Source organism: Nipponia nippon, unplaced genomic scaffold (assembly GCF_047370975.1).
Source record: "Nipponia nippon isolate SJK-2023a ecotype South Korea unplaced genomic scaffold, ASM4737097v1 scaffold_4, whole genome shotgun sequence".
NCBI lineage: Eukaryota > Metazoa > Chordata > Aves > Pelecaniformes > Threskiornithidae > Nipponia > Nipponia nippon.
Window position 1 is genome coordinate 63,891,717 of NW_028262358.1, and position 11,000 is coordinate 63,902,716.

The following is an 11,000-nucleotide window of genomic DNA, read 5'->3' on the forward strand; positions in this document are numbered from 1 at the left end:
AACCCCATGCTAGGGGAGAAAGTATGTAATTTCCCTGCTGTTGTGACACAGCAGCACAGTCCTTTCTGATAACATGGGGGTTCCTCAGGCTGCACAGACGCTGGCTCAGGTAAGTCCTGCGTGCCCAGCTGCCCCGAGAGCTCTCCCGAGAGTCACGGCTACTGTCAACTGGCGAAACACCAAACCTCTCATATGCTGTCCCTCGCCTTGCATTTGCAAGCTTTTACCCTGCAGTGAGTATAGGATGAAGTACTGTATATACTCAGTCTATAAAATTACAATTAATTACATGATCCACTGGCAGTGTTGTGGATTTATTACAGCTGGGTAATAATGATTATCTGTAGGTGGAAAGCGCTAAAAGAAATCAACCTTGTTCCTAAAGCCTTTGTCCTTACAAATAATAAATAACAGCGTGAACTACAAGCCGCCTCCTCCCCCCATCACCACTAGTGGTGGAACAATGCTAATTTATGTCTTTAACTTTACTAACATTAAAACGGTAGCTAAGGTTCCTGACACACCTGACTTAAAATAGCCATAGGAGATTCATGATAATCTTTCAAATGTGGGTATATCCAGGCACTTTTACTGCACAGAAGCAGAAATCATGTAATGCTTCCTGTGACTTTCTGTAACTGCCCTGCACTCTCCCTGTGTGGGCTTCTGAGCCTGCGATAGCATTACAGCAGGGTTATGCCCCTGCAGCAGAGGGGATGATAATTAAAGTGGTAAACTGTCGAAGGAACCTGTAAACTAGTAAAATTCTAGGGAGAAGATTTTGGTATTGTTCCTGAAGCATGGCCTAAACTCATTTATTCCTCCATTTATAAGTTTAGTCATTTATTGGTAAGGTTTAAACCTGGGATTTTCTTGTTTAATTCCTCTAAGCAGTCAGCCACCGAACAGTCTCTATGATGCTTGTTGTAATATATGTCTAGACGTAATTTAGATTAATTCACCATAACGATGCTGTCAGTTTGAATATATTACAAGGCAAGTGCTTAATGTGCAGTTGAAATGCAAACTCCAAACAGGCTTTGCTCTGACCTGCCTAGTGTGTCTTAATATACTGTAATTATTCTAACAGGAAAAGAAATAGGGAGCATGTTCTTCCCCCAGTTACAAGGGGAAGCCTTTACAGAGATGTGTGGAGTTCACTGAACTCAGACCATATATATTCAAGGGCTGATCCTACAGTGTTGCATGGATTCCCTTTTAACAACCACTGATCTCTCCAACCACTATTTGATTCTTCTTTTCACAAGGGTTATTGAGAAAAAGCAGTGAACATCTTTTTGGTACTTATCTCCAATAGGTGCTCAAGAAACCATTAAGTAGTGGCCACTGTCATCTTCTTGTACAGGTATGACAGCCTGAGACACTGTTTGGCTTCCTATCCCAATCTTCAATAGCATTTTCACCATTTAAGACTCATCCCTGAGTGCTTACCTTGAAAACAGCGTGCAGGGAGTGACTGCTTTAGAAAACATCCTATCATGGTATGTTTAAATGTAACTGAACATTTCTAAGGTCCTTTTCCATGACACTTACAGAAAAGTCTCTGTGTACTCTTTACTGAACCAGTTTGAATGTGTGTCCCTGAATTTCTTGCTGCTTCTGCTATTATTAAATAAGAACACATAATGGCAGTGCATTACTTGCATCAACTTGAACGAGAGCCAGGCCAGGCCAGGCCATGTGTCTGAGAAAATTCTCATCTGTAAAGTATTTTAGGGTATATTTTAATGATTTTTTGAAGCTTGTGTCAAGCTTGTTGTTACAGAATGTGAGAAAGTGTTATAGCTTATTATATGGGCAATTCCCATCTGACGAGAATTTCATTGCCATACAACCAGAGACTCTGTTCAACCACCACATGTGCAAGACATTTATAACTGAGCGGAAAAGACAATTAAAGCCCTTTGCAATAAGAGAGAATGGGAGTTTCTAGAAGTTGCTGCCCCGTGCAATCAGCCACATGGCAAACCATGGCCACAGCCAAGGCACATTGTCTTAGAGGTCTCCTTGTGCCTCTTGAAAGCCACAACACCAGAGACTGTGAAAAAAGAAAATGGATAGTAGAATAAGCCTAGTCACCTTCATCTGGGGTGGAAACTCAGAGCTTGTTATGGCAAGAACTCTCTGGAAAAGCAATCCTGGAAATGGAGGGCAGCGAAAGGGCTGGCTGCTCTTTGCTCCTACTGTGTTTAAAGGTATAACCTCTATATACGTTCTCTTGTGATGACTGGGTTTGCAAGGAAGGGAAATGTCTGATTTATATAGTCATTCTACACCTACAGCAAAACCAATTCTGACTGAATGTTAGCTAGTTTATCAGGCTAATTGGCTGCTATGTGTGGGTAGACATGCATATATATGTATCCGTATCTATTCTCACTCTGCTCTATAGTATGATTTGATTCTCCAGGCTCTCCCAGGAGATGTTCACTTCTCTCTGCTGCCACCTTGGTTAGTGGAAGATGTGGATGCTTAGGATCTCCCAGAACTGTGTCCATCTCAAATTACACCTTAGAAACTGGTAATTTGATAGTGTGATATAAGCAGTGATGAAGTGAAGTTCCCAGCCCTCTCTTGTCCATACGTGTCCTGCCCTAGAGTAAAAAGAAGTTTTAATACTCAGCTACTTACTTGGGAGATGGACAAATTTTACAATTTCAGAGTAAGTGAATCTGAGGCACATAAGAAGTCAGGTAACAAGCTCCAGGCCACATGGGATCTCTGTGCTAGATGTAGACAGAGAATCTAAGACTTAGGCATCTGGTCTTAGGCTTTTACCAAAGTCCTTCAACACCCTGTTAACATCCTCCTCGAAAGCACGCAGTTCAAAAGGTGTGAAGGTCAAAGAAAGAACAAGTCTTCCCCAGGAGGGCTTCTCACAAATTATCTCTCTTGGAAAGAGCAAAGAAATCTGTTCCAAATTCATTCTGATGGCATGAAATCACTACTGGCTTTGCAGGTATGAATCTAAATAAGCAGTGCATGCCAACCCTGCAGTACTGCAAACAGACTTCTCACATGCCTGCCTACATAAAACCCTGCAGGTAAAAGAGTTACTTTACCCAGAACATTTTGTAAACCATTAATCTAACTTATCCTTGCATGAAAGGTTAGTCTTACAAATGCTCTTCCCCTCACCTTTCCAACAATGAACAAATCACCCTATTAACTAGCTGCTTTCAGGTACTTGAAAGACATAGTGCCCTTCCACATTTTGGTTTCACTTCTGAAAAATACCGCCTAGTTTTTTTACAGATATCTTCAACTTTTCAGTCCAAGTATTCCAGTAATTGTGGAACAATACTATAACATGAGTGCATCAGAAATTCTACGGGAAATCAAAGAGCTATATTATTATGCATTATTTTATGCATAAGGTGCAAGCTTGGTCTAATCAGATTACTACAAAGCCATTTGGTTATAAGTTCTTTGCTCTGTTTTTTGAGACAGAGAGCACTATCACAGTCTAAATCCTTTGGCTGTCATAGTCTAAATCCTATAAAGTAATTCTGAGCAGTCTAAATCCTGTAGATCACTTCTGAGCAATTATTTCAGGTAAATACATTTTAGCATGAGATGTCATAAAAGCCTTCTTTGGTTCAAACTGAAAACCAGGAAATTTTCTGGGGATGTTTACTATCAGGAGGAGGTGCAGGGATCCATGGGGTCCAGAAAGTGAGCTGTAATCAGCTAATGTGTTTTTTAAATGTGCAACCCTCTCTTATCAAATTCAAGTTTGTAGAGAAAGAAAAAAGATGGAAAAAATTGCATTAAAATTAGAGCTGTTTAATTTGGGCTTTTTAGTCATCAATTCTTTTGAAGTTCTCAAACACCTGGCAAACAGTACCAGAAGTAAACTTTCCACACCATTTCTTTTCTAGACATTTCCTTCACTAGACTGATTTTACAATCAAATGAAATAGTGCTTATAAACTGTGGTCCTTCTTATCACTATGCAATTACCGAACATCAAGCTCAAAGATATATACAATAACAACAGTCTTTGCCTGGTTTTCCATGGCTCTTTCTACCGCTCTCTCCTCTCACAAGACACTTGACAGAATAATTACAAAGCATGACAATATATCAGATTGATATTCAGTCATAATTTTCCACATCTCTCGGCATGCCAACTCAATAGAAAATGCACTGGCAAGCAGCAGTTAAAGCGCTCTGCGTGCCGGAGAGGCTCTCATAGACAGAGTTTGTCCCAGGACACTCAAAGGGTTAAAAACGACACAGTAATCTCTCCATACTATCACAGGCAGTTAGCATTATTTAAAGGAACACATATGGCCTGTAGACATCATAGCCTCGGGGTGTGACCAGGAGAGGGGTACACAGAATAGAACAAGAGAAGGACTTGTGGGTGATGTGATGGTTGGAGGCTGTTTTGGGCATAGGGATCACAAAATGATAGAGTTTTCAATTCTTGGAGAAGTAAGGAGGGGGGTCAGCAGAACTGCTACCTTGGACTTCGAGGGAGGACTTCAGCCTGTTTAGGAGCCTGGTTGACAGAGTCCCTTGGGAGGCAGTCCTGGAGGGCAAAGGAGTCCAGGAAGGCTGGATGTTATTCAAGAAGGAAATCTTAAAGGCGCAGGAGCAGGCCGTCCCCATGTGCTGACAGACGAGCTGGTGGGGGAGAAGACCGACCTGGCTGAATAGAGAGCTTCAGCTGGAACTCAGGAAAAAAAGGCGAGTTTGACCTTTGGAAGAAGGGGCAGGCAACTCATGAGGACTGCAAAGATGTCATGAGGTTACGCAGGGAGAAAACGAGAAGGGCCAAAGCCCAACTGGAACTTAATCCGGCTCCTGCCATAAAAGACAATAAAAAATGTTTCTATAAATACATTAGCAACAAAAGGAGGGCTAAGGAGAATCTCCATCCTATATTGAATGCAAGGGGAAACATAGTGACAAAGGATGAGGAAAAGGCTGAGGTACTTAATACCTTCTTTGCCTCAGTCTTTAATAGTCAGACCAGTTGTTCTCAGGGTACCCAGCCCCCTGAGCTGGAAGACAGGGACAGGGAGCAGAATGAAGCCCCCATAATCCAAGGGGAAATGGTTAGCAACCTGCTACACCACTTAGACACACACAAGCCTATGGGACCGGATAGGATCCACATAAGGGTACTGAGGGAGCTGGTGGAGGTGCTCACCAAGCCACTTTCCATCATCTATCAGCAGTCCTGGCTAACTGGGGAGGTCCCAGTTGACTGGAGGTTAGCAAATGTGAAGCCCATCTACAAGAAGGGCCAGAAGGAGGATCCGGGGAACTACGGGCCTGTCAGCCTGACCTCGGTGCCGGGGAAGGTTATGGAGCAGATCATCCTGAGTGCCATCATGTGGTACATACAGGACAACCAGGGGATCAGGCCCAGTCAGCATGGATTTATGAAAGGCAGGTCCCGCTTGACTAACCTGATTGCCTTCTATGACAAGGTGACCCACTTAGTGGATGAGGGAAGGGCTGTGGATGTTGTCTACCTCGACTTTAGTAAAGCCTTTGACACCATTTCCCACAGCATTCTCCTGGAGAAGCTGGCTGCTCACAGCTTGGACGGGAGTACTCTTCGCTGGGTAAAAAACTGGCTGGATGGCCGGGCCCAAAGAGTTGTGGTGAATGGAGTTAATCCAGTTGCTGGCTGGTCACAAGTGGTGTTCCCCAGGGCTCAGCATCGGGGCCAGTTGTGTTTAATATCTTTATCAACAATCTGGATGAGGGGATTGAGTGCACCCTCAGTAAGTTTGTAGACGACACCAAGTTGGGCAGGAGTGTTGATCTGCTGGAGGGTAGGAAGGGTCTACAGAGGGATCTGGACAGGCCGGATTGATGGGCCAAGGCCAACTGTATGAGGTTCAACAAGGCCAAGTGCCAGGTCCTGCACTTGGGTCACAACAACCCCATGCAACGCTCCAGGCTTGGGGAAGAGTGGCTGGAGAGCTGCCTGGTGGAAAAGGACCTGGGGGTGTCGGTCAACAGCTGGCTGAATATGAGCTGGCAGTGTGCCCAGGTGGCCAAGAGGGCCAACAGCATCCTTCCTTTTATCAGAAACTGTGGCCAGCAGGACTGGGGAAGTGATCATTGCCCTGTACTCAGCACTGGTGAGGCCGCACCTCGCAGACTGTGTTCAGTTTTGGGCCCCTCACTACAAGAAGGACATCGAGGTGCTGGAACATGTCCAAAGAAGGGCAACAAAGCTGGTGAAGGGTCTAGAGCACAAGTCATATGAGGAGAGGCTTAGGGAACTGGGATTGTTTAGCCTGGAGAAGAGGAGGCTGAGGGGAGACCTTATGACTCTCTACAACTACCTGAAAGGAGGTTGTAACAAGGTGTGGGTCAGTCTCTTCTCCCAAGTAACAAGCGATAGGACAAGAGGGAATGGCCTCAAGTTGTGCCAGGGGACGTTTAGATTGGATATTAGGAAAAATTTCTTCACCGAAAGGGTAGTCACGCGCTGGAACAGGCTGCCCAGGGAAGTGGTTGAGTCCCTGTGCCTGGAGGTATTTAAAAGACGGGTAGACATGGCGCTTAGGGACATGGTTTAGTTGTGGACTTGGCAGTGCTAGGTTAACAGTTGGACTTGATGATCTTAAGGGTCTTTTCCAACCTTAACGATTCTATGATTCTAAGAGTGTATGGAGGGGCTTTGCTAGTGCAAGGCACAAGGGAAATGCCTGGGAGAGAGCTGCCTGCTGCCTCCCCAGGCCGGGACAGCCCACAGTTGACCTCCTCATCCAGGTAAGAAAAGGAGCACCTGACTGTCCCCACATACCTCACTGCTCCCCCCCCTTTACAATGTAAATTAAGCCATTCCCCTGGCTGGATTGCTGAGGAAGTGGCTGATGAAATGCTGCCGGGTTTCAGTGAGACCAGGATTTCACTAGTATTTCTCAAAGAGGAGAAATGTAGTCTGCTACAGGGAACTGACGTTGATGCCTCCTGGTAACGTTTTAGAGCCCCCCTTGAAACCTCCCTTCTGCTGATACAAGAACCATTTACACTATGATATCTGCAAAATCAACCTGAGTGTTACAGAGAGAGTTCATTCTCTAGAAGGTGATTATGAAGTACTCGCTAATTATAGGAAACACATTAAACTGTTCCCAAAGAATATATCAGCAAAAGGGCAGAGAGAGCTATTGCCAAGAAGAAACATATTAGTCTATGGGGCTTTTCTTTTTTCTGCTTGCTGAGCATCCTCCAGGAATATGCATTTACTTTAGATTTATTTATCTGAATGCATTTGAATTTATTATTGTCAGTATACTTCTATAACAGGGAATTATGGCGCATAATTGTAACTCAAGCAGTGCTGCTTGGTTAGAAGCGGTCAGACAAAGATGCAGATTTTATTCCCTGAGTGAAGAATGCAACTATTTCCATAGCAAAGCATTCATGTTTAAAGTAAAGTCTCCTTGAGTATGGGTGTTTATAATTCCAAATTCCTTTAGAGCAAATATTTGTGTCTATAAAATTCATTTGCAAAAGATTTGACAGGATGTGTGCGGAAAATAAAGGTCAAAACCATAAAAGTGTACTGAAAAGAATAAAAGTAAAGTCCTTGAAGTATGGTGTGGGTGTGTTGGTGTGCATATATTACAGCTATGGGCCACTTTGAAAAAAATAACTGTACCTGTGTAGATGTAAATGTGCAGTTCAGAAAATACATGCGTTGTAGGTGGCTACTTCCATAGCCCATAGAGAGAGCGTGTGTGCGTGCGTGCACATGCGCATAAAGGAGAGGGAGAGGGAAAACGAGGGGGAGAGTGGGAGGAAGATAGGTACAGAGCCAGAATCCTTTTTTTTTTCTCCCATCAAGATGATTATAGTGTCCTTAGAAATGAGAGGGCTCTACTAAAGATTTTCACTTCAAAGAAAAGTTCTCCGTGAAAGCTCATCCTCTCCTTCTCTCATTAGTAGGCAGAGAAGTCTTTAACATAATTGATAATCTAGCATAGAAAAGCAGAGGAGTGTATTTCCCTCCCAAGTCAGGCAAAATATTTCACAGGCATGTGACTGTCTGAAGTGAAAGAAGAAAAGGAAGCAGCAAGACTTTTAGAGGACTATGAACACAGATGTGCAAACACTAATGCAACTCAGAGATTCTTCTGAGTATTTGGGGGTAACTTTTAGTATAAGAGTCCTGTAGTAGTTTCGTTTCTGGTGTCAGTGTCCTGTTTTCTCTAATAAATGTTTTTGGGTTGGCTTTTTTTTCTGAAATCTCCATTTTAATCCCCCAAATAGACTGGCTCTGTGTGTGAGAGGGAAAGTCTCTCTTACCTGCCCATGTCTAGATGTTGACGACAGCTCCCTGTGCTCCGTCATGCCCCAAATGCTCCCAGCCATCTGCTGAACAAGCCTGCAGCTTTGGCACACCGTCTGCAGTTGCAGGTGTGCGCTGAGGCAGATCTCACGGCTGCCCACTGCTTATCCATGCGATCTGGGTTGAATCCATCCTGCACCCTCCGTGTGTAGTGAGGAAGATGTACATCTGAGCAACTGAAAAGAAAGATGAAAAACACTGAGCTCCCCAACCCAGTTTATAAAACCACTTCCAGCAGCTCTCACTTCTACAGCGCTTATGAACGATTGAATCCTATTCCAAATTAAATGAATCCGTGTTGAATAAATATTATCATGATTTTAATTATCCTACTCACTTAGGGCCGAGTCATAACCTAAGAGGTTCACTTTGTTCAATACATGAGAGCCTAGAGAATTTCCATAGGCTTTTGAATCTTATCCAAGAGATTCCACTGGTCAAGTTTTATTAATTTCTCCAGCTGCACTTGCTCTTTTCCTTTTAATATGCTGTGCAAATGGATTTTGTGGCAGTTTCCTTTTCAGCACTGAATATTTTACAATCCTTGGATTTAATTAGGTGCTTTCCATGTTACTACATGGAGGTAGAAGCTACTATTTAGTGACAACAACAAAAATAAAGACTAAAGGAAGTAAAAAAAAAACCCAAAAAACACCCACTCTATTTTCTTCTGCCCCTTCAAGGAAGGCTCAGCTAGCACAAAGGGGAGTTGCAGGTCCTTTTACTGCCACAACCAAAAGCACAAATCAGACACTGATGCTGACATAATGAGCAATTCTGTACGCTTGGGAAACTATCATTCAGCTAGTTTGCATTACAAAAGAGTCAAAGTTATTTAATGGACAAATATGGGTTGAGAGGTGCTAGGTCTAAGGCACTACTAATCTGTGTCAAGTATGAAATCAGCTGTCTAATATTAGATGCCAAGTCTCCTGGCATAAAGCAGTATAAATATGGAAAGGCACTTTTCCCTGTTTTTCAATATCATCCCTGTGGTTGCCAAAATATATATATATGAACTGTAGAAATTTTGTGTGCCAGAACAAAAGAATGAGAAAGGACAGGCTGATTTACTGCCTGTAGTAAGCTAGCAGATGTACGGAATGAATTTTTATGAAATGTAACAAGAAAATATATGACATAATTTTTACAAAGCCATGTGCCTTGTAAACACGGTGTCACTGCTAACCTATACTGCCTCACCTTTTACAGCACTTTTGTCAATCACATCACAAATATAAGCCGCATACTTACTAGTTTTATCTCTTTCCTAGTTAGTATCTGAAATCCTACCAGATCAGAACAGTAGCAATTTACATCTGTTTTAGTCCAAATGCAAAGCTATAAGGACTGGACAAAGCAAAAAAAACCCTGTGAGCTGGACACGCTAACTGTTATTTACGACCTTTACTGCATTTGCTTTTCAGTTTGTATGACTATATAACTTTATATTGTAAATCTATAAACAAACAAAATTTTCTCTCAGTTCACTGTGGTACATGAGAACTCCTCAGTGTGAGCAATGCCAGGAGTCAGCTTGTCCATGGGCAAACTGTTGACAATTCTACCACTTAAACCCAAGATTCACTACTAGCAGTTATCTCAGCATGTTTACAGTATATTAATTTAGCAATGCTGATTTAGGCTAGAAGAGGGAAATGATACCTCTCTCCATTCGCCAGTTCTTTATTGTGATAAATCATGGACATTTGACAGTTACCAAAATATTCCTTGAAGACTGATAGAAGTAAATGAAATAAAATTAAAATAACAAAATGTAAATAATCTTAATTCTTCTGAAGTCTTACAGTACTTATAGGAAACTATACATCTATTTCATTTCAAGCCTGCAAAATTGAATAGTGGGGCTGGCAGAATAAAAAAGGATTATTTTGAAAAACATACCATATCAAAGGTAGTTTCATTTGAAATGAGTCAATTTCTGCAGGACTGCAATGTCTTATTTCACTTGTTACCTTTTCGTAGCTCTTCCAAAAACACAGGAGAATTTTAAAGGTGTGATGTAGAACAGCAAAAAGAAAATGCAATAAAAGAAGAGAAATGAAATAAAAGCAAGCTTTTTTTTAACCTGTATTTTTTTTATTTCACTCAGTGGTAAAGAAATATAACATAAAATTGGAGGAGAAGTATTAAGTCCTTTCCTGCCAGAATAATTCAATACAACTTAAGCACTGAAATAAGGGTTTTTAAATTTGCAACCAAAGACCCCTCAGGAAAGGTAATCCTACCTCAAAACTTTCAAAAGCCCAAGTGGATCAAAGACAGAGAGGCCACTGGGAGACTCTTTACTGGCTGGAGTAGCATCTGGGTTGCAGGGTGATCCCAGTCCCCGGTCCTTCATATGCCTGCCTCCCACTTCACTTACAGAAGCGCTATCACCTGGACCAGTGCTTGCTGGGCAATGGCATGGAGAGGAGATCCTGGAGTTCAGGTGATGGTTGTTATCAGCTCAGCAAACACCATGGAGACAACGAGCAGCTGAGAACATCTGCACTTCATTTTATCTCTGCTGCTCACAGAGTAGTCAGTCTCACTAAGCTCCCTTTATTCGCTCTTACTTATAAACGTGACCTTCTCAGGGTTCAACTCATAATTGCTTGCATTGAATTTCCATGAAGCTGGGCAACGA

General features: G+C 42.5%; 1 long non-coding RNA gene across 1 annotated transcript; it reads right to left on the reverse strand.

Annotated features, from left to right (window-relative positions):
* Window positions 1–4,261: 4,261 nt before the first annotated feature.
* On the reverse strand, window positions 4,262–10,673 carry LOC148053342 (uncharacterized). The gene is made up of 3 exons (XR_015708767.1): window positions 10,600–10,673; window positions 8,308–8,526; window positions 4,262–4,833 (listed from the first exon to the last, which is right to left on the reverse strand). It is a non-coding gene; the product is annotated as an uncharacterized LOC148053342 (long non-coding RNA).
* Between the last annotated feature and the right edge of the window lie 327 nt (window positions 10,674–11,000).